A 25,485-nucleotide genomic window follows, 5' to 3' on the forward strand; every position below is an offset into this window, starting at 1 on the left:
TAGAAGATCCACTGAGAAAAACTCTTGAAAAAGCCACTGCTCTCGTGGAATGAGCTCTAATTCCTAAGGGCGAAGCGAGTCCGCGCACCTCATAGGCTAAAGATATTGCTTCCACCAGCCAATGGGACATGCGTTTTTTTTGTGACAGCATGGCCTTTATTCTTATGTCCAAAACAGACAAACAGCTGGTCAGACTCACGACATGGGGCTGTTCGATCAACATAAGTCTTTACCGCTCTGACAGGGCAAAGACTAAGATCTCCTGACCCCGCCTCAGCAGGGGGTAAAGCATCCAAGACCACTTGTTGAAAACAATAATTAGGCCTTGGTCGCAACAACACCTTCACAGAGCCCGGTGCAAATTCCATGCACAAGGGTGAGACAGAAAGAGCCTGTAAATCCCCAACTCTCTTGAGGGAGGATAAAGCCATAAGAAGAACTGTCTTCAGAGTCAGGATTTTATCCGGTATAGATTCCAGGGGCTCAAACGGATGCCCTGATAAACCTTGTAGCACAATAGATAACTCCCATGAAGGAACTCGCACAGGGCGGAAAGGTCTCAGCCGTAGCGCACCCTGTATAAAACGAGAAACCAGCGGATGACGGCCCACTGAGGCACCATCTATATATTCGTGGTTAGCTGAAATGGCTGCCACGTAAACTTTCAGAGTGGCTAGCGTCACTCCATCAGAAAAACGGTCCTGAAGGAACTCCAGTACTGAAGCCACTGGGCAGTAAACTGGGTCCATATTACGAATTCCACACCAGGTTGTAAACAGTTTCCACTTGAAAGCATATAAGCATCTCGTAGAAGCTGCTGTAGAATTCAGTATAGTCTCGGTGGTTTCAACAGAAAGACCGGGACATACTAGCTCACTCCGCTCAGAGGCCACGCCCACAGTTTCCATAGATCTGGCCTTGGGTGCCAAATCATTCCCTGTGCTTGTGATAGTAAATCCTGTCTGAGGGGAATCTCCCATGGAGAGCCCGCTAACAGACTGATCAGGTCTGCAAACCACGGCTGTGTGTGCCACCGCGGAGCCACCAGCAGCAGCTGTTCCACTTTGTCCAGCCGTATCCTGGATAATACAGCTGGAATTAAACGAATTGGGGGAAAAGCATACAAGCTGGTTTTGGGCCATTTGTGAGCTAACGCATCCAAGCCCAGGGGCGATGGAGGGCATAAGGAGAACCATAGCGGGCAATGCGTAGTCATGTTCGACACGAATAAGTCCACTCTTGCTTCTCCAAAAATCTGCCATAAGAGGTTCACCGTTTGGGGGTGCAATCTCCATTCCCCCTGCTCCAGAGTGTGTCTGGATAACAAATCCGCTCTGAAGTTCAAACGTCCGGGGACATGAACCGCTCGGATCGACAGGAATTTGTTCTGAGACCAAAGAAGAATATGTCTCGCCAGCCTGCACAGGGGGCGAGAACGTAATCCTCCCTGATGATTCAGATACGACACAACCGCTGTGTTGTCTGACCTGAGCAGTACATGACGGCCGATCAGCAGATTCGAGAAATACCATTAGACCTAAAAGTCTGAGGCACAAGCTCACCGTCAGCGTGCAACCCGCTTTGAAGCGACGCACGCATGACGCAATTGACTGAGCGTGCGGGAGAGATAGCTTTGCTGTCATCGCGCGAGAGTCCAAGTCTATTCTCAGAAAGGTTATCCGTTGAGAGGGAATTAAAACACTCTTCTGAAAATTCGTGCGTAAGCCCAGGCTGTTTAAATGATTCAGCACAAGATCCCGATGAGAGTGTGCTTGAGTCTGGGATTGTGCTATCACCAGCCAATCATCTAAGTAGTTCAAAACGCGAACGCCTTGGAGCCGCAACGGGGCCAGAGCTGCGTCCATGCATTTTGCAAAAGTACGGGGAGCCAGAGCTAAGCCAAAGGGAAGAACGCGGTACTGATACGCTTTGCCCTCTAAAGCGAATATGAGGAATTTCCTGTGTCTCTTGATGATCTGAATATGAAAGTATGCATCTTTCAGATCGATAGTGACAAACGTCTTGGTTGAATCTGAGACAAAATAGACTTTACCGTTAACATCTTGAATTTGCTCGTCCTGAGTGCAAGATTCAAACGGCATAAATCCAGAATGGGTCGCAACCCACCGTCTTTTTTTGGTACCACAAAAGCGGCTGTAAAACCCTGACTCCATCTGAGAGGGGTGTACTTCTTCTATAGCCCCTTTGCTCAGCAGAGTTAACATCTCCAGTCGCAGCACTGCTATTTCCTTTGGTTTCACAACCGTGGGAAGAATTCCACGGAAAGGAGGCGGGCCTTTTCGAAACTGAATGGTGTATCCGTGATGAATTGTGCGTAACACCCATTGCGAGATGTCGGGCAAGCGTTCCCACGCAACCCGAAACAACATTAGCGGTCTCAAGATTTCCGCTTCCTGCAATGCTTTCATATGCGCTAAAATGTCCGGGCACGAAAAGCTTGTGGCGTTCGTGAACAGGGGAAGTGCATGCGTAAAAGTCTTTGCGTCTCTTTGTGTATAATCCTGAAACGTGTCCACGGCAGGAATTAATCCAACAAGATGAACATCGGGCTCTGCCGCTAGCGAAAAAGCAGCGGCTGTATGAGCTGCCATAAGCTGGTCATCTTTGCCAGACCCTTGAACCTTCCCTCGGAGTCTGAAAGCTGAATTGCGCAGAGTGTCTGAGGGAATGCTCGGCATGATAACTCGATCCAATGCTGCTCGAGGCGCTCTTTGCGGCGAGACAGTCAGTGTTTGAGTGTGGGGACTGCAGTGAGAGGGTTGGATGCGCAAAAGCGGTCCAACAGCGATCTCTAGTGGAGGGCACAGTCCCTGGCAAGCAGCGAGAACATCAGGAGCTGCTATTCGCGGCCCAAGAACGAGCGGCATTAGCTGTCGAGCTCAGGTCTGACTTCCGTTGTCGCTGGTGAGCCGGTGGAAAAACATTAGGACCCCAATCCTTACGAGGGGGCGCCATAGGTGAAGGCTCTTCCAGCGAGAACATCAGGAGCTGCTGGAGAAAATTCCAGCACTGTGTTGTCCTCAAAATCCATGTCGCACATGTCTCCCCAAGCTATCGCCTCGTGTGGTGCCTCAGCAGCCGCAGAAGTGACATGACGGGGGTTAGACACGGGGGCGACATTAGAAAACACTTCCACCCTCGAGCGCAGTACTCTAAGCTGCAGGCCATCACAGTGGGGACAAGAAGAAAGGCCGCTAAGCGCCGCCTGTGCGTGATGTAAGCCTAAACATACTACGCACCTTTCATGTGAATCTCCCTTTGTGATGAACCTGGTACACGGTTCCTTAAATTTTTGAAAATTCATCGCGTCCGCGAAGAGGAGTTAGCACTGCTCGTAGAAACCGCTGAGAACGCGAGATGATTCCTAGGGCACAGATGATTGGCTTCCCTAAAGGAATGAAATCTGAGCGAAATAGCATGCGGCACCCAGGTATATGATGCGTGCGCATGCGTAAGGGTGGTGCCAAGCGCTATTTGGCCAATAGGATTGGCGGGATGGTATAGGGCTTCAGACATTCGTCACACCGAGGGGTGTTTCCATACGGTGACGTCACCGCAGCATCGAAGTGACCTATGAAAGGGAACTGTGGTTAATTATTGTAAGGGATGTGTTGCCAGCTTAACAAAAGAAAACTAATAAATTTTGCCTTAAGAGGACACACAGGATGAATATAGAGATACAGTTTGGATTTGCTTTTAAGTATGTGAAATTTAGCTAGAAGCAAACACAAATGAGTTTAGTTATGTTTTGCTTTATATTTTCTTTTGAATAGTCAAACAATTCAAAGAAAACATCTTTAAAACTGCTGCTGTAATGTTGGTTTTACATAATCAAAATGTTGTAATTATTGTCTGATGAATATGCTAACATAAAAAAGCTCTCTCTATGAATTGCGAGTAGCTACCATAAAGACTTTAAATGATATGGAACTGTGATCAAAAATGTGAGGGTAGTTGGATGAGGATGTGGGGGAGTTGTCTGTTTGTATGTCCCCACCAATGTCAAAATCAAACCTACATCCTAGTACTTTAATGATGCAGTGTCCCATTACAAAAAGTACATAGTTTACTTTTAATGCATAGCCTAAGCAGGCGAATTGGGCCACAGCCTGCAGTCTCTCCAGCTGCCTTCCTCCATCATAGAGACTAGAGCCATTACTGCTCTAAATGATGATGTGCTCGTAGCACTGCAGCCCCGCTGGTGCAGATCCTTTCCGAGAGGGTGGGGAGTGGAGGGGCTGTCAGGGTACAGCTTGCCGCTTATATCTGCTTTCTTCAGAATCACTGTGCAAAAGGCTGCACGAGAATCGCTCTCACACTCGATCTCTGCGGGTGTCAAGCGACATGCCAGAACAGATTTATGGATGCGTGTGACAGTAATTGTGTGTGTATAGTTGCTTGTGTTTGTGTGCGATCATTAAGTTTGCAAGTGGAAGGCCACTGATGTTCCCGAACATGCATGTGTGCATTTGTGTATTCACACGTGCATATGCATGGCACTTCCAGTTTACGCAACAGTCTTGGCGCAGGGCCTAGCCAGGTGGCACTGTGCACGCTTCAAGTGCGTCCTCATTTCAGCATCATTCCTCTTGCTCAGACTGATGGCAGTTTTCTGCTGGTCTGTTTATCCTGCCTTATCTCGTCTGTCACATAAAACCTGCTTCCTGTCTGTCACCTTTATTCCTGAATGTCAACATAAAATCAAATTTAAGCCTGTTTACTTTCATGTTTTAATGTTACAAGGGTTTTTTTTATCCTCTGGAACAATATATTTGTACTATATTGGTCAATGGCCAATACTGGAGTCGTTTTTTCACATAAAATTTGACAAAAAGATATTTAATTGTGCATGCTCATTTGTCGTCATCTAATGAACACTTAAAGTTAGTCTTTAAAAACACTAATAATTTAATAAATGGATAATTCAGCGAATCTTCATAATACATTATGATGTTGTAAAGCCTAGATTCATAGATTTTTATTTAAAGGCGAAACATTGACACAAATAATTACAAATATTGTAATTATGCAATACAATGTCTATATACAAGAAATAAATAAATAAATAAAAAACTACAGAAAAATGTCAAGGGATGTAGTACAGAGATATACAAACAAGGGGCCTGATAAGCAAGTATAACATATATATATATTGTGACGAGTGGGGCGGGGCCGAGGGATGTGGGAACGAACGAGGCCGGTGGAGTGATTGGGAAATGAGCGACACCTGCGTCCCACCACCGGTCTCGAGTCCCACAGAGGAGATGGAAGGATATAAAACTGGAGCGACGAAAGTGAAGGACGAGAGAGGACCAGGCCTGGGCTTTATTTTATGTTTTGGTTTTTATTTGTGTTTTGTATTTATTTTGTTATTAAAGTCTTTCATTTGATGAATTTCATTTGTGAATCCGCGGTGCCATCGAGCAGGCGAGGAGTGTGCCGCCATGGACGCTCGAGGCGGTGGGCTGGAATGAGTTGCCGGGGACAGGCGAGCTCGCTACCGACCGCCAGCGATGTGGAGGGGTGGCTGCCGTCCGTGAGGGAGCTGAGGAGTCGGCGCCGTTCGCCAGGGGGCCGGAGCCTGCTGCCTCCGTGAAGGTATTCGGGGGAGCAGGGAACGGGGGACTCCTGCCGGCTGCCCAAAACCGGAGGAGCCATCGCCATCCACCGGGCGGCGGAGGAGTGTCGTGCCGTCCGCCGAGGGCCATCCAGTGCCACCGCCAGGCACCGAGGAGGAGATCACCCAGCTGGTGGAGGGCCGTGCAGCAGTGCGTCTGGGAACCGGAATTTTTTTATTTATTTTTTTCTCTCTCCCCTCTCTCGTCTCTGTCGCTCCTCCTTCCATCTCATTTTCTCTCGCCTCGTCTGTCCTACCCCCAGGTTCCCGCAGGTCCCCGTGAGCGGTCCCCCCCCCGGAGGGAGGGGGGGGTAGAGCGCAGTCTCGGGAGTACCCCCCGGCCTGCGAGGGGCGATGGGGGTATGTGACGAGTGGGGTGGGGCCGAGGGATGTGGGAATGAGCGAGGCCGGTGGAGTGATTGGGAAATGAGCGACACCTGCGACCCACCACCGGTCTTGAGTCCCACAGAGGAGATGGAAGGATATAAAACTGGAGCGACGACAGTGAAGGACGAGAGAGGACCAGGCCTGGGCTTTATTTTATGTTTTGGTTTTTATTTGTGCGCATCAGTCGTCCGCGAGGGGCTGATGCGCTGTTTTGTGTTTTTTTTGTTATTAAAGTCTTTCATTTGATTGTCCGCCGGTTCCCGCCTCCTTCTTCCCGAAGATTACAGAGTTTTTATTATTACATATATATATATATATATATATATCTTTTTTCATATTTAACTTTAGACAAAGTTCACAATTTTTGCAGGTTACATAGTTACAAATAGGTGGCGACAAGTGATTGAGTTATTAAATTAATCAATTAATCATTCGTTCATTCAGTTAGTTTAAAAATCCTGAATCATCAAGGAACAAATAACTGTGGTTCTTCAGATCTCTTCTGATTCACTCAAAAACATTCATTTGAGTGATTCATTAAATCATTTATATATCGGATTTGTTCAAAAACACTGATTTATTCAGGACCAAAACACGTAACTGTCCTAGGCAGGGGTTTATGGGAAATGAAGTCCAGGGTGTACTGTGTCCTGTGAAAGTCTGTGTGGTGAATAAACGGATGTGCAGTGACCGGATCATGACAGTGAGTGATTCAAAAAATCATTCACTCATTTGATTCATGCAAACACAGAATCAAGCAAACATGAATCATTCATTTACAAGTGATTCACTAAATCATTTGCTCATCTGATTTGTTCAAAACACTGCTTTATGTAGAAACAAAACACGTTATTGTCTTTGTGAGTGAGTCAATAAATAATTCACTCATCTAATTTATTCAAAAACCGATTCACTGTGGAACATTCATGAGTGAGTGATTCATTAATTCTTTCACTTATCTGATTCAATCAAAAACAGATTAATTAAGGATTATTCATTTAAGAGTGATTCGTTCAATCGTTCACTCATCTGATTAATTCAAAAACAGAATTGAAGTACATTCACTTATGAGTGATTCATGAATCATTTGCTGAGCTGATATTTTTATAAGCGTTTATTTTTTATGTAGGAATAAAACATGTAACTGTTTTTTTAAATCAATTTATTTAATCATTCATGCATCTGAATTATTCAAATCACTGGTTCATTCAGTAACACGACTACTGTGTTGCTCTGGGATGATTCAGTAATTCATGATTCATTATTTAAAAGCAATATCGCACTAGTAATCATGCTGCAGGTCTAAATTTCAGTATGCTTACAAGTTTGCTTAAATATCTTCCATTTATCTGGTTATTGAGTATATAAAAGTCGATTTTTTTAGAGTTATAGGAGAGTTGTCTCTTTCAGGTGCTTCAAATCAGTTGTCGCTTATGTCAAGTAGTTTCATTTTAGCAGCCATTGTAATGCCTGTCATCATCTTCATTATCATTTCGTCTGTCTTGAACTGATTTCAAATGACGGTCACAGTCGCAGGCATAAAAACCACAAAGAAATATGTGCAAATGTCAGGAGTAATAATGTCCTCTGCGTGTGGCTTAGCAAAGGTCAAGTACTGGTCTCTCTTTGGCCAAACATCCTCGCAGGAATTCATTCTGGTCATGTAAGCATTCGATTCCTTCTCCCTCGGAGCGATGGCTTCAGTAGGGAGTTCAATTCGTGTCCGAAGATGCACGAGGGCTGGACTGACATAAAAAAGGGGCCTTTGAGAGCAGTAATAAAACTGGCCGAGGTGTTTAGTTGCTTACTTGTCCCTTTTGGCATTTTGCAGGGCTTGTTTGCTAGGATTCAAAACAAGTAGCAAATGCAGTCATGTCAGATTAGCCAGGGAAAAAAAGGCTTGTTACATAATCCAGCAATGCACCTTTTCACAGAGAAAGAGATTACATTAGTGGTGCAACCATGACAGGGTGGAGGAAGAAAGAACACAGAATGTTTGATGCATGAATGTAGTCTCCATATGAACAGTGTGTGTGGGCTCTGGGTTTCTGCATCAGCTCTAACAGCTGAAGGAGCGTTGATGCTAACAAACTTGAGCAGCAGTTGCTGTCTGTGCATATGAAAGAAATTGAAGATCTTTTTAATATCTTAATTGGTTCTCTTAGAGCAAATGGAGACTCTCCTGAGAAAAAGACCTTAGCAATCTTCGCGAACTATGCTCAGATTCACTAGTGGACAGCAAGTCAGCTAAATGGTCAATTTTAATAAGTTCATGTAACTTTTTTTTTTTTATTTATACTTTTCTGTACTGTACTTCTATTGGATTTTATTTTTATTTTTTATTTTTTTTTTGCTTTGTAGTCTTGTATTATTTTATTTTATTTTATTTGCATTAAGTGAGGGATTCCCAAATCTTTTTGTCTTGTCTTGTTGTCTTTATTTTACTTGAATTGCCCTTTTATTTCAATAATCTTTTCTGCTCACCAAGGCTCACCAATCAAATGTACAGTAAAAACAGTAATATTTTGAAATGTTTTATTACAATTTAAAATGAAATTTTTCTATTTGGATTTGTATTCCTGTGATGAATCTTTAATGTCACATGATTCTTCAGAAATAATTCTGGTATGATGATTTGGTGCCCAAAAAAAGTTTATTTTTATTATCATCAGTGTTGAAAACAGTTGTGCTGCTTTTTATCAATATATTTGCTGATCATTTTTTTTATATATATATATATATATATATATATGCATTCCTTTTTTCAGGACTATTTGAATTTCTTTCTTTCTTACTTATAAAATTTTTAACCATTGTACCCCTGAGATTTTCAGTGTTCAGGGTTCTGAGATGTCACTTAATGGTCACATGACCTGCACATAAACTGATAAAATATATTATAGTTCATTTTTTTCATATAGTTCATATTTTTTTTAGATTTTTAAGCGATAGTTTATCACCCCCCCCCAAAAAAATTTTTTAGACACCCCATATTTTGTGAAATTTCATAATGTTTCTTTCTTTCTTTCTTTCTTATAATTGAAGTTAATGAGCTCCAGTGTTTTTTGCATGCATTCTGCAAAGAGAAGAAAGATGACAGAATGATGCAAACAACAGAATCTCTTTCTTTTTTAGGTGGACTATCAGTTTAATGAGAAACATCTGAGGCAAAGCAGGTACTTAATATAGCTGAGAACTCCATTAAGTCTCCTGAGATGTATAAGCACAGTCTCAGAGCAATAAAATGTGAACCTCTGTGTATAATTGTTCATTTCTCAGCGAGTGAGACACACACAGTGCTGTAAGTGTTTGTGTGGTGTGTGTCGATGTTTGTTCGTCTTGCCCGGCTGCTGTTTGGTGTTGATCCCAGTAGGTGGTAAACTTGGGGAGGTGGGTGGAACCGTTATTCATGAACTCTAGTGATGTAGAGTTCTCTCTTACACTCGCTTCACTGCTGGTTACCATGATTCCACCAACACAAGAAATCATCTCACATCAAACCTGGAAAAACACTTCCATTTATTCATATCACCTGGTTATATGCGTCAGGCAAATTATACTGCATATTTCTCAGAGGTTGATCTTTCAAAGCAGGAGACGAAATTGAGTCCTCAGTTACGAATTTGCTTTGTCTCAGCTAATTATTTTAAATGTATTTTATTTCTTCAAAAAATGTAAGAAATAAAAATAGGGTAACACTTTACAATAAGGCTTCATTTGTTAGTGGTCACACATTAGTTTGTGGACAAATTCTAGCTATTAACTAAGACATGTGCCTCAATAAACTCCTAATTTGCTGCTTATTAATAGTAAGGTAGGGGTTAAGTTTAGGTTTGGGTTAGGATTAAGGTATCTAGAATATGATCATGCAGAATGAGGCATTAATATGCTTTATAATAAACAGCCAGTATGCTAGTATTGCATGCTAATGAGCAACTAGTCAATACTGAGAATTGATCTTTAAGCTAAAGTTTTACCACATTTTTAGTAACTGCGAACAATACTTATACAGCATACAGAATTTATTAATGTGAAGTTCAAAATTTACTGACATTATTTAGTTTAACCATTAGAAATATTAACTAGTAATACATAACAATAAAATACTTTTATTTAAATGTATTATTTATTAACGTTTATAGTATTAAATGTATTTTACATGTATTATTACATTTAGTATTTATCATAAACAGTTGTAATAAAATAAAAAAGTTTTTAATTGTAAAATATTTTATAACAGATATAATATTAATAATGATTATTATTATTATTCATCTATTTTACAAGTATATTTCACAATATGACAGTAGTTCAGATGATCTATAGGGAGAATCTGCTAAGAAATATTTTATATTTTATTGTATATGTATACTTGACAAGAATTTGTTCTCTCTTTAAAGTCATTTCTGTCTCTAGATGTGTTCTCTGTACTATCTTTTTTTGTCCCTAGCTAATTAGATTTGTGTCCTGAGAAAAATAAATTAAAATGAAATGAAAAAGACCCCAGTAATCAACATCTCAAACTCAAACCAAAGTAGACAGACTCTACGTTTAACATCATTGCTGTCTCTTAGAAACAACCGAGCGACTGAAGAGATCTCCTCTCACATCTTTCTTCACCACAGGCTGTTTCTTCAAAAGAGGAAACATCTCAGAAGGGAGTAATTGTATGCTAACGAACACATTCAGGCAAATTGAGGAGCTGAGAGAAAATGTGAAAGAGAAAAGAGACATTTGTACATTGAGCTTAGCCTAAGATCGCTGATGGTAACCATGGAAATAATTATAGAGCAGACAGACTGCTGGAGAGAAAGGAAAAATGAAAGAGAGAGGGGAGGAAGAGATAAATAGAAATAAGAGTGCATCTTTGGAACTTCAATTTTGCTGTAAGTTTTAATAAAACTCGGCACTATAGCCAGGCAGCTTTTAAATTGGCTTTGATCACTTATAGTGTTCTTTTAATTAAAAGCACATGCACTCAGGCTCTTGAATGAGGAATATACATTAGCCGCGTCCATTCTGGATCAATCGTGGCGTCCTTGAGGTGGATATCTAATCATCTTGGGGTATGAGGTGTGCACCAGCTGTCTTTGCAAGCATTAAGACACCTCTCCACTGGAGATTGTCCGACTCGGCCTGGTCTCCATGCTTCAACTTTAGTCGTCATGGAAACACGTCTTTATAACACGCTGCTCATTTACATAGAGCACTTTGTTTGAAAATGACCATTCTTGATTAAATCCATCAAGAAGCCTCTTTCATGCAGTGTGGGTGTAATGTGTTGCAGACCCTGTCAGCAATACCATTTTATAGGTTTTAGTGCTACTTCTAAAAGTTGATTAAATACAGTGTAAGTAGAAACACATTTAAAATATAGAAATATGTATTTAGAAAAATCTATACCTGTGTATGTATTTACACCTCTGTTCAAAGGCTTGAGTGATTTATAAAGTACATTTATATATTAAGAATAGTCCACCCAAAAGTTTGTTTTTATCTCAAAATCTAAATATCTGTCATACAGATCATACAAGTTTAAAACGACATGGGATTAAACGATGACAAGAATTTCATTTTTGGGTAATCTTTCCCTTTAAGGAGCGCTGTACTTTCACTGTTGTAAGCGATCAGACTATCAGTCTGCCAGAATATCACAGAAACTTGAGGGTGGGCTCTTTTAACACCCTGGCAACCGCATAGCAACACATAAAAACCACTCAGAGCACCTTGGCAACTGCGTAATGCTCCGCCAGCCACCCACAACACCCTTGTGGTCCAAATCGAATGTAAAAATCTTTGCTACTATAGTTATAACTACAACAGAATTAAAGGCAATGATAGCAGTGAACGCTAACACGAAGTACGCGCACTCCCAGTGTTTAATTTACATTGTCATTTGTCTTCAGTTTGTGTAGTTGTGTAATTACACACATTCCTCCCACATAACCTGCCTCTACAGAACCCTCTACACTCACCGGCTGCCTGCGAGCATCACACACACACCAGAGCTGTGTGTGTGTCTGTGTGCGAGAGAGAGTGAAAGAAACAGAGAGAAAGAGAGAGAGAGTTTGCCCCAGGCTTTTACATGAAGTTCTCTCCATCAAATCAAATCCCCCACCCCCCTGTCCAGCTCAGCCCCTCTTCTCCTCTCCTCGAGTGAGTGAGAGAGAGCGCAGTAAAGAAAAGGACAGTTGCAGAAAAGGATGCATAGCCTTGCTGCTGGTATTCCTGAGTGCATGCCTGGAAACGAGCAAACCGGAATACAGCAAGACAGACTTCCAGCTTTTCCTCAAGCGAAGGATTTCCATTTTGGAATTGCTTTCGGAGGTCCTCATGCAAATCACCCTTCCGTTTGAATCGGAGCTTTGATGCGTAGCAGTTTTGTGCAAGAATGAACGTTTGAACTCTGTGCGTTCGGAGGATTTGCGCGTCAGTGTTGCTGGCGCGGAGCTGAGGAGACATCTGGCTCCGTCACACACGCAAGCTCGCATCAAGTGCCAGTGCTTTACTGCCTATGGAAGCGTGAGCTTAGAATAAATGCCTTAGTCATGTGCGCGCATGCTCTGAAAAGTTCTCCCATAGAGAGTTTTAAACATTGACATCTCGATTGCAACGGTAAACGACACCCTAAAATAGCTGAAGTAAAACATGAGAGAGATTCACCGCAGATCTGGTGTTGGTAACCGCAGTAAAGGCAGAAGGGAAGCGGCTCGTCGGTTCAGGGTCGTGCGTAAAGACGCCGGCGAACATCGCCGGGACCCGGTGCTCTCCATCTGGCGCTCTGCTGAGGAACAGCCGCTGTCAGGGCTGGAGAGAGTGACCGAGACCAAGTGGAGAAATGAGACTCAACAGTTTGCACTCTATAACTGTTAGAATTGTTGTTTGTAAATATTCATTTTTTTTTTATCAATTCTTACTATTCTTGTAGGTAAATACTACATTTAGACATTTAGACAAGTATAGTATTAGTAAAATATATGTATTCAACTAAGCAAACTACTATTATATTTATCCTACATTTTTGATTGCAATAACCAGAGTTAATACATAAATGCCTTTTTTTTCTAGCTAGATTTACGTTTAAAGATTAGAATTGTGGCATATTAGCTCAAAATGTTGCAGAGTTGTACATCAATGCATATGACATTACTTAAAGAAGGCAAGAATAAAAGTTTTTCTGGATTTGTTTAGTGGTCACCAAAGCCAGATTTGAGAGCAGAGTACATGATTACAACCAAACATGGTGTGGGGATTCAGCGTTCTGTTGACCTTTAAAGGAACTCTTGACCTGCCTTGGGAAAATAACCATTCACAATTTAAACAGAAGCAAGTGACTTAAAACAAAAAAACAAAAAACAAAAAGACTGGATTATGAGCGGAGATGGACAGTTTGGACAATTTGTCTTTCTTGGTGGCTTGAGATTACTCTTCTGGATCCTGGACGGGAATAATTAAGGAGGAATAAGGGATTGTTTATTCCGCCCCTTACAGTTGCATTCTGCTATAGGTAGGAATAACCTGCACATTACAGTTGGTTATTTGATTTTGTAACTCGGAAGACACAGGTTCATATCATTTATTTAGTAGTTTAAACATTGACAAGTACTTTTAAAAGCTGACTTTATTTAAGATTAAATTAGGGGGAAAAGGCATTAAAATTATTAGTAATATCAAATAATTGACCTAATGGGCTTTTTGTGCTCCTGAAATACACTACAAGTCTTTTTACTATACTACATTTTGACTATGTAATACTGCATAGATCTTAAGTAATTTGATTAATTCATATCTGTGGTTTAGTCTGTAGAACTGTTTGGAAGGTTGTTTCGTGATGCTTCTCTGAAAAGAGTGTCGGGTAGCTATAAAAACACCCACTGCTGCTGGAGAAAAATCCTTGAAAATGACAATAGAAGGAAGAAATGTACTTATGTCCTTTGGCAATTTGTCTCCAGGATTTACAAGCATTGCTTTTTTCTTTGGCTGTTTCAAAAGATCTAAAATCACTTAAAGATCTTTTTATAAATCTTCTTTATTGAACATGAAGTGTGTATTTTTTGTGCCATTAGAGGCACCAAATAAACTGGACAGATAATGACTGTCTGACAGGTTTCCCAAACACTCCCATTTGTCAAACAATCTGATAGCCCCGCCTCCAAAGTCACACCATTGGTCGAGCCAGTGTTACTGTTTAGATTGACTCTTTTAGACCCCTGCTGGTATATATCTCTATCACAGGCTTTCTAAAGTAGCCACCAGGATTATTATTTGTTACAAAAAAAAAATCAACATTTCTTGTTTTCATTTAGTTTAACTTGAAGCACTAAAAATACTAAACTTTATATGGTTGATATACTGTATATAAAATATATATCTTTTTATTCATATTAATATTAATAATGTAAGTTTTCAGTAAAATATTATTTTACTAAGCTAAATTATTTAAAAGGCAATCCATACGCTAGAAGATACTATAAACTAAGGCTACCATATTTTGTATTTCAGCATAACACAAAATGTTTTGTTGACCAATCAGTATCCAGAACTGGTATTGTTTGTTATATGAATTTAAATAAAATAAGTTAAAGATACAAAAATTTATTTTATTTCAGACAGTTGCAAAGGAAATATTTATTTCATTTCATTTTAATTTAGTTTAACTAAGTTTATGAAAATAACTACAGCTTAAACTGAACTTAATTTAAAATAAAATTATATATCAAAATTACCACACAATTACCAAAAGATGATTAGTATCACTAAATCATTGATACTGAACTAATACTATTCAGACAAAAGGAATCATTTACAGCACTGGTGGTTCCATTACTTACAGCTGCATATTGAGCTGAGATGAAAGAAAAGTACATTAACATCTGAAAAATTACAACTTTAAGAATAATACTCAATAAGGCTTTGTTTCAAATAAAATTGTTTCCATTTCTTTGTTTAGTTTGAGCCCCGTGCAGCAGTACAAATCCGATTTAGACATAAAAATTGATCCGCCACCAACCCCACGCATATCAATCAGAAGTTGAGCAGTTATTATAATTTTTTTCATTAGTTTCACTTTTTGTCATGTTTGCTCCCCCTCCTCTCGCTGTCTCTCTCTCTTCCGTTCTGTCTCTCTCAAAGGGACTGAAGCTTGAAGCTGTTTCCACCCACACACTTCAGCTCTGGCTTTCAGCTTGACATCAAATTTACATTGAGAATAAAAAGTGCACATACACGCACACACACATATGCTCTCACCCACACATGCACGTACTTGTACACACCTATGTTGGGAGAAATATTAAAGTGCATTATTGTGTGATAGAAAATGTGTCCTCTTATGCTGGAGATGCTTATTTTAGCAATCATTGTGTTTGATAACAGACCGTGCCCGTTTGAACTCTATTGAAATGCAACTTGCCATATCTCTTCCATCCGACCGTTTAGTGACATACGTGTTCACATGTGTGTAAGTCTATGTTCCATCACTTCAGTGTTTCATCATGTTAGTCAAATGTAAGGTACTAGAAAATGTTGCTATGGCAACCAAATAAAGAGCCTGGATTTGGATCAAAAAAGACAGAGGGAGAAATTGAAATAAATGGACATATCGAGCCCGCTTTACTTTGGCTTTCAGTTTGGCGTAATTAAAAGGAATAGTGACCTCTGGCCTACAATCAGGTTCAGTCCATTAAGTCCTGTGGTTCTTAAAGGGCGTGAACATTAATTTGTGTTTTAAATGCTCTCTCTGTCCCAGACACATTAAAGTGAGTTATAGTTTATTTCCGCACCATGTGAAAATTCATAACGGAAACTAGAAATTGATTTGCAATTAAATAAATGTATTTGCTGAATCATTTGTTAAAACTGTCTTGCTCTGACATATTGCACGCAAAGTACTTCATTCTTATATTTACTTATTACAATGAATTATATATGTGTGTGTGTGTGTGTGTAAAATATATATACTTTTTTATTTTATGGGCTTTTTTATATCTATAATCGCTATTATTTATTAAGATTAGTAATGTAAGTTTTCAATAAAACATTATTTTATTAAGCTAAATCTTTAAATGGATAGTTTGCCCAAAAATGAAACTTCTGTCATCATTTACTTGTTCCAAACTTGTATGAGCTGCTTTCTTCTGTTCAACACAAAACAAGATATTTTGAAAAATGTTGGTAAACAGTTGACGGTAGCCATTGACTTATAGTACATAGTATGTGAAAAAAAACTATGGAACTACTATGGAAGTCATTGGCTACTGTCAACTGTTTTGGCTGAAGAAAGAAGCTCATACAAATGTTGTATTGACCAATCAGCATCCATTACAGGTATTAGTTAAGTTACTGGCAATACATCACTGTGTTCAAGAGAATTGTTGGAAAAATAGGCTTAGTGTTTCTGTTTCACATTCTCATTGCACTTAACAGTTTTTTGGTTTCATATTATTGTAGTAATTCTGAGAAAGAAAAAATGGACAGTGTTTGAAAAAAAATATTGCATTAATTCTGAATTCAACAGTGAAATCATAAAAAACAAAGTTATACAATTCTTCAAAGTGTTGCAGTAGTCATAGAAAAGCATCTTTATAACATGCTGATCATAAGGCCTCTTTCATACAATAACTCCATTAATAATGTCATTTTGTGGGTTTTAGTGCTAGTGTACTTCTGAAAGTTGATTAAGGATGTGTTTTTGAAAATAAATATATTTTTTTATTCAGTAACAGCACAGTAAATTGATCAAAGTGAGAATAAAGACTTTTATAATGTTACAAAACATTAATATTTCAAATAAAAGTTGTCTTTTTGAACTTTCTATTCATCAAAACTTAAAAAAGTAGCATATTTTCATCATAAATATTTGATAGCACAACACTTTCAACACTTATAATAATAAGAGATATTTATTTCCTTTTTTTAAGAATTGTATATTTTCTTTTCTGATTTATTATTACTGTTTAGTTGGATTCAGAAAGTATCCTTATATTTAATGTATAAATGTTTTAACTTTGTTAAGTCTCAAACCCAAGACAGAATATAATCTATGCTGTGACTGTAAAGTGGAATACGTGATACAAAATTATGTTTTAATTGAACACAAAGCAATTACACACATGTGAAAGCTGATACTTGCTGATTGTCATGGCAACGACTCTGATGCTTGTTGCATATTTTTATGGTGTTCTGTCCCCACTGGCACACACACACACACACACACACACACACACACAAACCTGGAAATTATTTGCTTACAGTATTCAGAGGTGGAAAGAGTACAAAAATATTCTACTCAAGTAAAAGTACCATTACATTAATGAAATTTTACTTAAGTACAGGTAAAAGTACCAGTCTAAAAATCTACTCAAGTAAAAGTAAAAAGTAGCTCATTTAAACTTTACTCAGAGTAAAAAATACTTAGTTACATTTTAACAGTGGGAGGGAGTCAAAATGGGGCAGGCCAAGGGTGTCAAACTCAGTTCCTGGAGGGCCACAGTCCTGCACAGTTTAGATTTAACCCTAATTAAACACACCTGATCCAGCTAATCTAATCATTTAGGTTTATTTGAAAACTACATGATATGTGTGCTGGAGCAGGGTTAGAACTAAACTCTGCAGGGCTACGGCCCTCCAGGAACTGAGTTTGTCACCCCTGGGATAAGTCTATTAATCTCAAACTAGTTGTTTTTGATTAAAGGAATCAGTTATTTAGAATAATAAAACATTTGGGCTGTTACCAGGCAAATCAGTATCAACAGTATTTAATGCAGAGGAAATGCAGAAGATTCATTGGAAGTGGCATTTAGATGTATTACACTGTTTAGTGCAGGACAAGAATGCATTTAACCTGCAGTTACCAATGCATGAATAATGTTTTGATATACAAGACATAAAATGTTGAATACTCATTTGAAATGATAAGAAATTAATTATTTAAAAAAATCAAAAGATACTTTAAATGTGAAATTAAAATGGCCAGTATGTGTCAGCAAGTCACTGTTAATAAGTGAGTCATTGCGATTGAACCGAATCATTTAAACGGTTGATTCATTCAGGAACGAAACACTGTCACGTTGCTCAGAGACGCAAAACTGTGCTTTGGTGGCTGTGTTTGGAATTATTTTCTGTTGTAGAATTAGAGCTAAAAAGGCAATATGGTGTCTAAAACGCAAGTCTCTTAATTAACTTGTTTACTGAACTGTTATATATATGTATGTATGTATATATTCATGATGATATTTGGAGGAAAAGACGGCATTCTTTGTGTGATTTTGATTTAATATATGAAATTATATAAATATGTGAATTTTCTGCCCCTATATCTTCAATTTTGTGATCATTCTAAATGCATTTAGGAGACTGAATCACACAGTGAAAGAACGCACTATAAATGCGCGCGCATATCATTAAAACAAAAATAGCACACTCCTCACCACGGTCTTTTTAGCTAATTTGTGCAAAACCTCTTGCTAAAATGTCAAAGCTTCATTTTAACCACCAATGCAACGATGCAATTATTTAGCTTACCTCTACATTCTTGCGCAGGGTTGATGTTTTGTCGAGATTTTATAAGCTGCTAGTTTGGTCTTCCTAGGCAAGTACAGCTTACACTGCATAATAGAGCATTCATATGACCAGGGGTTCACTTCATTTCCTTCGAGTTCAACTGCAGAATATGACGGGGTTTCGTTTTCAGCGGTGTCTGCACCACTAACGCCTGTTTTGTCCGTCTGCATCTTTCTTGTGATTTTAGCGCCAGTTTGCCCTCCTGCCCATTATTTACTGACGTAGTTTCCAGGGAGCGTTTTTTTTCTTTCTTTTTTTTTTCTTTTTTTTTTTTTACTCAGTAATTAATGTGTTTCAAAATGTAGCGAAGTACAATACTTCAAACAAAATATACTTAAGTAAAAGTAAAATTACAGATTAAAAAAATTACTTTAAAAAGTATTAGTACACAAAAAAGCTACTCAATTACAGTAACGCGAGTAAATGTAATTCGTTACTTTCCACCTCTGACAGTATTACAGAACCAGTTTAAGATTGTAGTCAAGAGACAGTATGATCAAGAACAGTGGCCTCAGATGAATCAGTATGTAAAATATGTTTGACTATAACTGACGTATTATATAATAAGAACTGTAAAATCAGCTCAGTCGAGGCTGTGCATCAGGAGAGAGAACATCAGATCAGGAGGAGAGATTTTGAGATTTGGGGTCTGATGTGTAAGATCAGGAAGAGACGGAAGAATGTGATGAGATTGAAAGTGCAGAGAATGGCCTGGGAATGAATGTGAGAGGTGAGGAGAAGGAAAATGCTCAGATAAAAAAAGAGCGAGACAGAGAGATGGATAAATACACTGTTTGATTTATGTAAAAGAGTTGCGTGGGTGCAAGGCGAGAGAACTGTATGGCTGTGTCAGTGTGTGTGTGTGTGTGTGAGCTTCAGAGATTGAGAGAGAGAGACAGATTGCATTGGCTGGAGAGACGGTGGGTATTTACACTCAGATTTATGGGAGGGTTATCACAGCAGCAAGCAGGAGAGACGGATGGCTTGATGGTGGAGGACTGCTTCTTTCAGTCTGTTCTACGTTCATTAAACCGTCCATTCATTTGTTTCTGTTGGTCTTATTTTAATGACTTAACGTTCCTGAGCAATAGTCGTGTCTACAGCTCTGCCAATGACTGCGCTTCTGTATCTGGTACTCACTCAAGGACACCAGTCAATAAGCACTTTGTTTGCAAGTGCCTGTCTCTTGTGCCTGCAGTTAGGCTGTTTTATTTCTTATTGTTTTGCCATTTTCCTTACTGCTTGTGTAATTTCGTGGCAAAAAATTTACTTTTGTCACGTCTGCCAAAAGAGCAGTTTAATTGTGAACATTTACTGGCTATAAATATTGCTTACTGGTCATGAACCTGTATTTTACATATTTTGTATTAGTTTATGAATATATATATATATATATATATATATATATATATATATATATATATATATATATATATATATATATATATATGTATATATATATATATATATATATATATGTATATGTATATATGTATATATATATATATATATATATATATGTGTATATATATATATATATATATATATATATATATATATATATATCCATCCACCCACACACACACACTCACCGGCCACTTTATTAAGTACACCTGTTCAGTTGCTAATCAGCCGATCACATGGCAGCAACTCAGTGTATTTAAGCATCTAGATGTGGCGAAGACGACTTGCTGAAGTTCAAACCGAGCATCAGAATGGGGAAGAAACAGGATTTAAGTGACTATGAATGTGGAATGGTTGACAGACGGGCTGGTCTGAGTATTTCAAAAACTGCTGATCTACTGGTATTTTCATGCACAACCATCTCTAGGGTTTACAGAGAATGGTCAGAAAAAGAAAATATCCAGTGAGTGGCAGTTGTGTGGACGAAAATGCCTTGTTAATGTCAGAGGTCAGAGGAGAATGGGCAGACTGGTTAGAGATGATTGAAAGGCAACAGTAACTCAAATAACCACTCGTTCCCTTTCAGTCAGTCACATTCGCCATTACGAATGGGATCTTGCCCGAGAGCCCAATCACCTTCGAGTGGTACAAAACGAGCCAATGGTACACAAAGTACCTTGGTCTGCGGGATTTGCATCACGAGCTCCGCCCCGCAGAGCGGGTATATAAGGAGCAACGCGAGCAACTCGCATTCAAGCTTTCGCTTCGGAGCCGAGCACATCGCGTGCTGCTTTCACCGGAGTGCTAAAAGCAAGTCACTGGTGTTGGTGTGACGGCGCAATTCGGCGGTTCGTCTGGGTTTCCTGCGACAGCTCCCGCGTTCCCCTGAGCGCTTCAACACCTCTGAAAGAGCAAATTTCTTTCACAAAAGAGATATGGGCCGATTTGCTTCTTTTTAAAGATGTCATTTCGCCCGTGTGTTTCTGGGTGCGGTCGATACATCACTCCTCGTGATGGCCACGATCGCTGTGTCACGTGTCTGGGCTTCCAGCACGCTGAGACTGCATTCGTGGATGGCTCATGTTCTCATTGCGGGGACATGACCATCGCGGCGTTGAGATCGAGACTCGATTACCTTAAAAGGTATAGAGTCCCCTCTGCCACACCCCGTTCTAGCTCTTCTTCTAGTAAGAGGGCTACTTCGGCTGGTGGCCAGGGTGATCTGAGGGTTACTGTGTGGGCTTCCCCGACGAGCAAACCTCCTCGGTTCACACCCCCCTCACATACACCGCAGCCGGTTGAGTTTCCAGATGAGTTTGCTGGACCCTCTCAGGCTCCTGATCTCATTTGGGGCTCGCGAAGAGGACCGTATGTCGATCGCCGCATCACAAGACGGGCTTGAGTCCTCGGGAGATGAGGATTCACTGCGTTGCCTCCCTCGGGAGTGCCAGCATTGTCCGAGTCCGATCCCGAGCTGACGGCCGTGCTTTCCCGGGCAGCAAAGAGCATCGGGCTTGAGTGGAATCCTCCGCCCTGTCCCAAACGCTCGAGGCTGGATGATTGGTTCCTGGGGGCTGCTCATGCGGATCGCCAGCACCCCCCTCTGGTTCCGTTCTTCCCGGAAGTGCACCAGGAAGTAATCAGTTCATGGAATGCACCTTTAACTGCCCGAAAGAGGCCACGAACGACAGTTGGCGACGTGCTTCATCGCCACTCTCGTTCTCCTCTCCCCTTGCCAGTTTCCATGCAAAGCCGGCTCGAGAACGCTTCGCCTTCTCATGCCCTCTTTGCCACTTGGAGTCAGACGAGTGCCTGCACTCCGCCTCCGCTAAGGGACGCTATGCCTCCCATGCTGGGGCTGTCTGCTCCACCACGCTGCCACACCGTGGGTACGCCTGTAGTCCCCTTGACCCCGCTGGTTCGGTTTCTGGGAGCCTGGCTAGAGCTCCCCAGGCCTTCCCGCGACAATGGTGGGCAAAGATGCCCCTGTCATGCGCACGGAGGTCGCGACCCCGCTGGCAAAGGGCGCGATAGATGTAGCCGAAATGACTCGAACCAGACAAATTAAAGAGTCGATCAGGGCTGTGTTTGAAACATGAGCCGAATTCCTCAGGAAGTCATAAAACATTCTGTGCCACAAGTCCCAAGCAAGATAACCAACCAACCAAAGCTTTCACAGAACAGCTTTCAACATTAACACCACTAGAACAATTATTGACAATTTCAATTCGGAGAAGAGATTTGTCAAATTTGTTGTTCATAATTGAAATGCAACGCTGGACATCACATGTAAACCCATGAGCGTTAAAGACTTCCATTGACTTTCCCCCACCTAACAGAACCAGACTGAAATTCCTAAGGGGGAAGGGAACCTCTGGTCTCCACAGAAGTCTTTGTCAAGAGAATGGCAAATAAACTGTCTTTTGTACATATATATGGACCAGAATGAACTCAAAAAGACTTATAAATGAATCAGTCCATCGCTTCACTCCATATTCATTTATATGTAACCCACACATTTGACTATCATTTTATAATCACTTATTGTGTATGTCTTTTAATAACTATGGGATAACTTAAGGATTCATAATCATGTTTGGTATGTTTGTGATGGAAACTGTTTGCTTGAACTAGGCCTGACAATCAAATATTTATCAAATGTATCATATTCGTGTTATAAGAATCATGTCCAAAATTATACCCTACAAGAGCGGGAAAATTCGGACCACATGCTTGGTAAGATAAACATATGATTTATCCGAGCCAAGACAATATCTGATTGGTCAAGACAACATTTGAGGTGTGGCCAACAGGCCAGTTTAAATACCCAGGACACCATAAAATCTTGCTTTTAGTTGTTAGCTTTGCTCCTGCTACTAGTCATGCCAGCTTTTAGTCTCTAGCTTGGCTTCTGCTATTAGTCATGTCTGCTTTTTAGTTCTAGCCTTACTTTTGCTATCAGTCATGCCAGCTTTTAGCTTTTAGCTTTGCTTCTTAGCTTTACCTTTTAGCCATGCTATTTGTCATTACTGTTCTTTGAGCGCGGTTCCAGCTTGCTTTAGCCTGCACGCCTGCTGCTACTTAGCCACGATTAGAAGAAACACCACCTATAGTCTCGTAAAACTTTACTTCTTTTCTTTTCCGTTTGAGAGTTTCGTGTTCTGAGTTAAGTTTTGTAACGTCGAGTCTCCGACGCCTGACCTCGGGTGCCCGTTCAACTTCAACCAGCCACACAACTCCATTTTCAGCCAACGCTCAACCACGGGCCTTCTCAAGACGTCACTTCAGTGACTACTGAACTTCCAGCCAATCAGCGACAACTTTACACAGGCAATGTACCTTCAGACATTTGTGCTGGTGTATCTAATATAATTTTAAACTCATTGAGAAACTTAATGCGAGGGTTGATTAAGTGATTGATGGCTGTTCATGTCTATGCAATTTAAATTATTGCTGTAAACTTGGGATTCCATATTTCCATTCTCTTAAACTCATCTTTCCTTAACTTTCGATCTTCCTGCAACTTGTGTGAATGTGTGAGTGCGTGCGTTTATGTGTTAGATTAGTTTATATGTCTTAGATTTATCTAATAAAGCCTTATTCATATTGAAAAGAGAAGTATCTTGTGTTTTGTGCTTACAAGTTAATGTCTTTAACTGCCGATCTTGTTACTGTGCTAATTGATAGTGTTTTCACTATAATTTGGATATTAATATCCAGCGCAGATTTGATGTTAAACGGCTCGTTCAGTGAATCGCAGGGCGTCTCAGTGATCAGCCATGAAACAGTGATTCTGTTCAAATTCCCTTTAAAATCTTAAATGATTCCCTTTGAGCTAAATTGACCTGTTTTCCTTTACATAGAGTCGGTCCCTCCTGCCGACATGAAGTCCGGCTTTTACAGCCCTTACTTCATAGTACCCAAGAAAACAAGTGGGTTACGGCCAATCCTGGACTTGCGTGCCTTGAACCGAGCTCTGCACAGACTCCCGTTCAAGATGCTAACGCACAAGCGCATTTTCGAATTTCGCATTCGTCTGATGGATTGGTTTGCAGCGATCGACCTGAATGACGCGTACTTTCATGTCTCCATTCTTCTTCGACACAGAACATTTCTTCGGTTTGCTTTCGAGGGGCAGACAGTACAAGGTTCTCCCATTCGGGTTGGCCATTTCTCCCCGCGTCTTTACGGGCCGGCGTGCCCCTAGAACCTGTGTCCAGACATGTTGTTGTGTCAACAGATGCCTCTGCCACGGGCTGGGGTGCCATGTGCAACGGGCATGCTGCGTCGTTCTCCTGGACAGGACCCCGACTTCAGTGGCATGTCAATTGCTAGCATTTGCTAGCAGTACGTCTTGCTCTGCACCGCTTCAGGGCCCTGCTGAAGGACAAGCACTTTATGGTCCGTTCGGACAACACTGCGACCGTAGCGTACATCAACTGTCATGTCGCCGCATGTCGCAACTCGCTCGCCATCTCTTCTTGTGGAGTCACAAGCATCTGAGGTCGCTTCGTGCCATTCACAATCCAGGCAGACTCAATCGTGCAGCCGACGAGCTCTCACGGCAGTGGTCTCGCCCTGGGGAATGGAGACTCCACCCCCATTTGGTTCAGCTGATTTGGGAACGCTTCGGAGACGCTCAGGTGGACCTGTTTGCCTCTCCAGAAAAGTCCCACTGCCAGTTGTTTTACTCCCTGACTGAGGGCACGCTCGGCACAGACGCCCTGGCACACAGCTGGCCGCTGGGCCTGCGCAAGTATGCGTTTCCCCCAGTGAACCATCTTGCACAGACGTTGTGCAAGATCAGGGAGGACGAGGAGCAGGTCCTCATGGTTGCGCCTTTCTGGCCCGGCCGGACCTGGTTCCCAGAACTTTTACTCCTCGCGACAGCCCCTCCCTGGCCAATTCCTCTGAGGAAGGACCTTCTTTCTCAAAGACGGGGCACCCTCTCGCACCAACGTCCCGATCTGTTGAACCTATATGTGTGGGTTCTGGACGGGTCACGGAAGGTTAAGGTACCTTGCCACCTCAGGTGTTAGCTACCATCACTTCAGCTAGAGCCATGTCCACCAGACACACCTATGCTTTGAAGTGGAACCTCTTCGTCACTTGGTGTTCTTCACGGCGTGAGGACCCCTGGAAATGTCCGATTGGGTCAGTGCTTTCCTTTCTTCAGGAGGGGTTGGAACGAAGGCTGTCTCCTTCCACCCTCATGGTCTATGTGGCCGCCATTTCGGCTCACCACGACCCTGTTGAAGGTAAGTCTCTTGGGAGGCACGATCTGATCATCAGGTTCCTGAGAGGAGCAAGGAGGCTCAATCCGCCTCGCCCTCAGCAAGTCCCCTCTTGGGACCTCGCAATGGTTCTATCGGCACTGCAGAGAGCTCCCTTCGAACCCTTGCTCTCAGTAGAGCTAAAGTTTTTATCTTTGAAAACTGCGCTCCTGACGGCTTTGGCTCCGGTGAAGAGGGTCGGGGACCTGCAGGCATTTTCAG

At 41.1% G+C, this 25,485-nt stretch overlaps 1 protein-coding gene across 10 annotated transcripts in view; it reads left to right on the forward strand.

Moving 5' to 3' along the window:
- The window catches only part of LOC132158852 (ras/Rap GTPase-activating protein SynGAP-like), a 124,809-nt gene that overhangs the window by 41,107 nt on the left and 58,217 nt on the right, over positions 1–25,485 (forward strand). Inside the window, exon 1 of one of the 10 annotated variants that reach the window (XM_059568457.1) lies at positions 12,147–13,532. The exons of 8 other annotated variants lie outside the window; for them this stretch is intronic. The gene's annotated coding sequence lies outside the window, so the exon portion shown is untranslated. Of the gene's footprint in view, positions 1–12,146; positions 13,533–25,485 lie in introns of those variants that run through there. One more of the 10 variants, XM_059568459.1, reaches the window with a different exon arrangement.

The sequence above is a fragment of the Carassius carassius genome, chromosome 15 (assembly GCF_963082965.1).
Source record: "Carassius carassius chromosome 15, fCarCar2.1, whole genome shotgun sequence".
NCBI classification, from domain to species: Eukaryota; Metazoa; Chordata; class Actinopteri; order Cypriniformes; family Cyprinidae; genus Carassius; species Carassius carassius.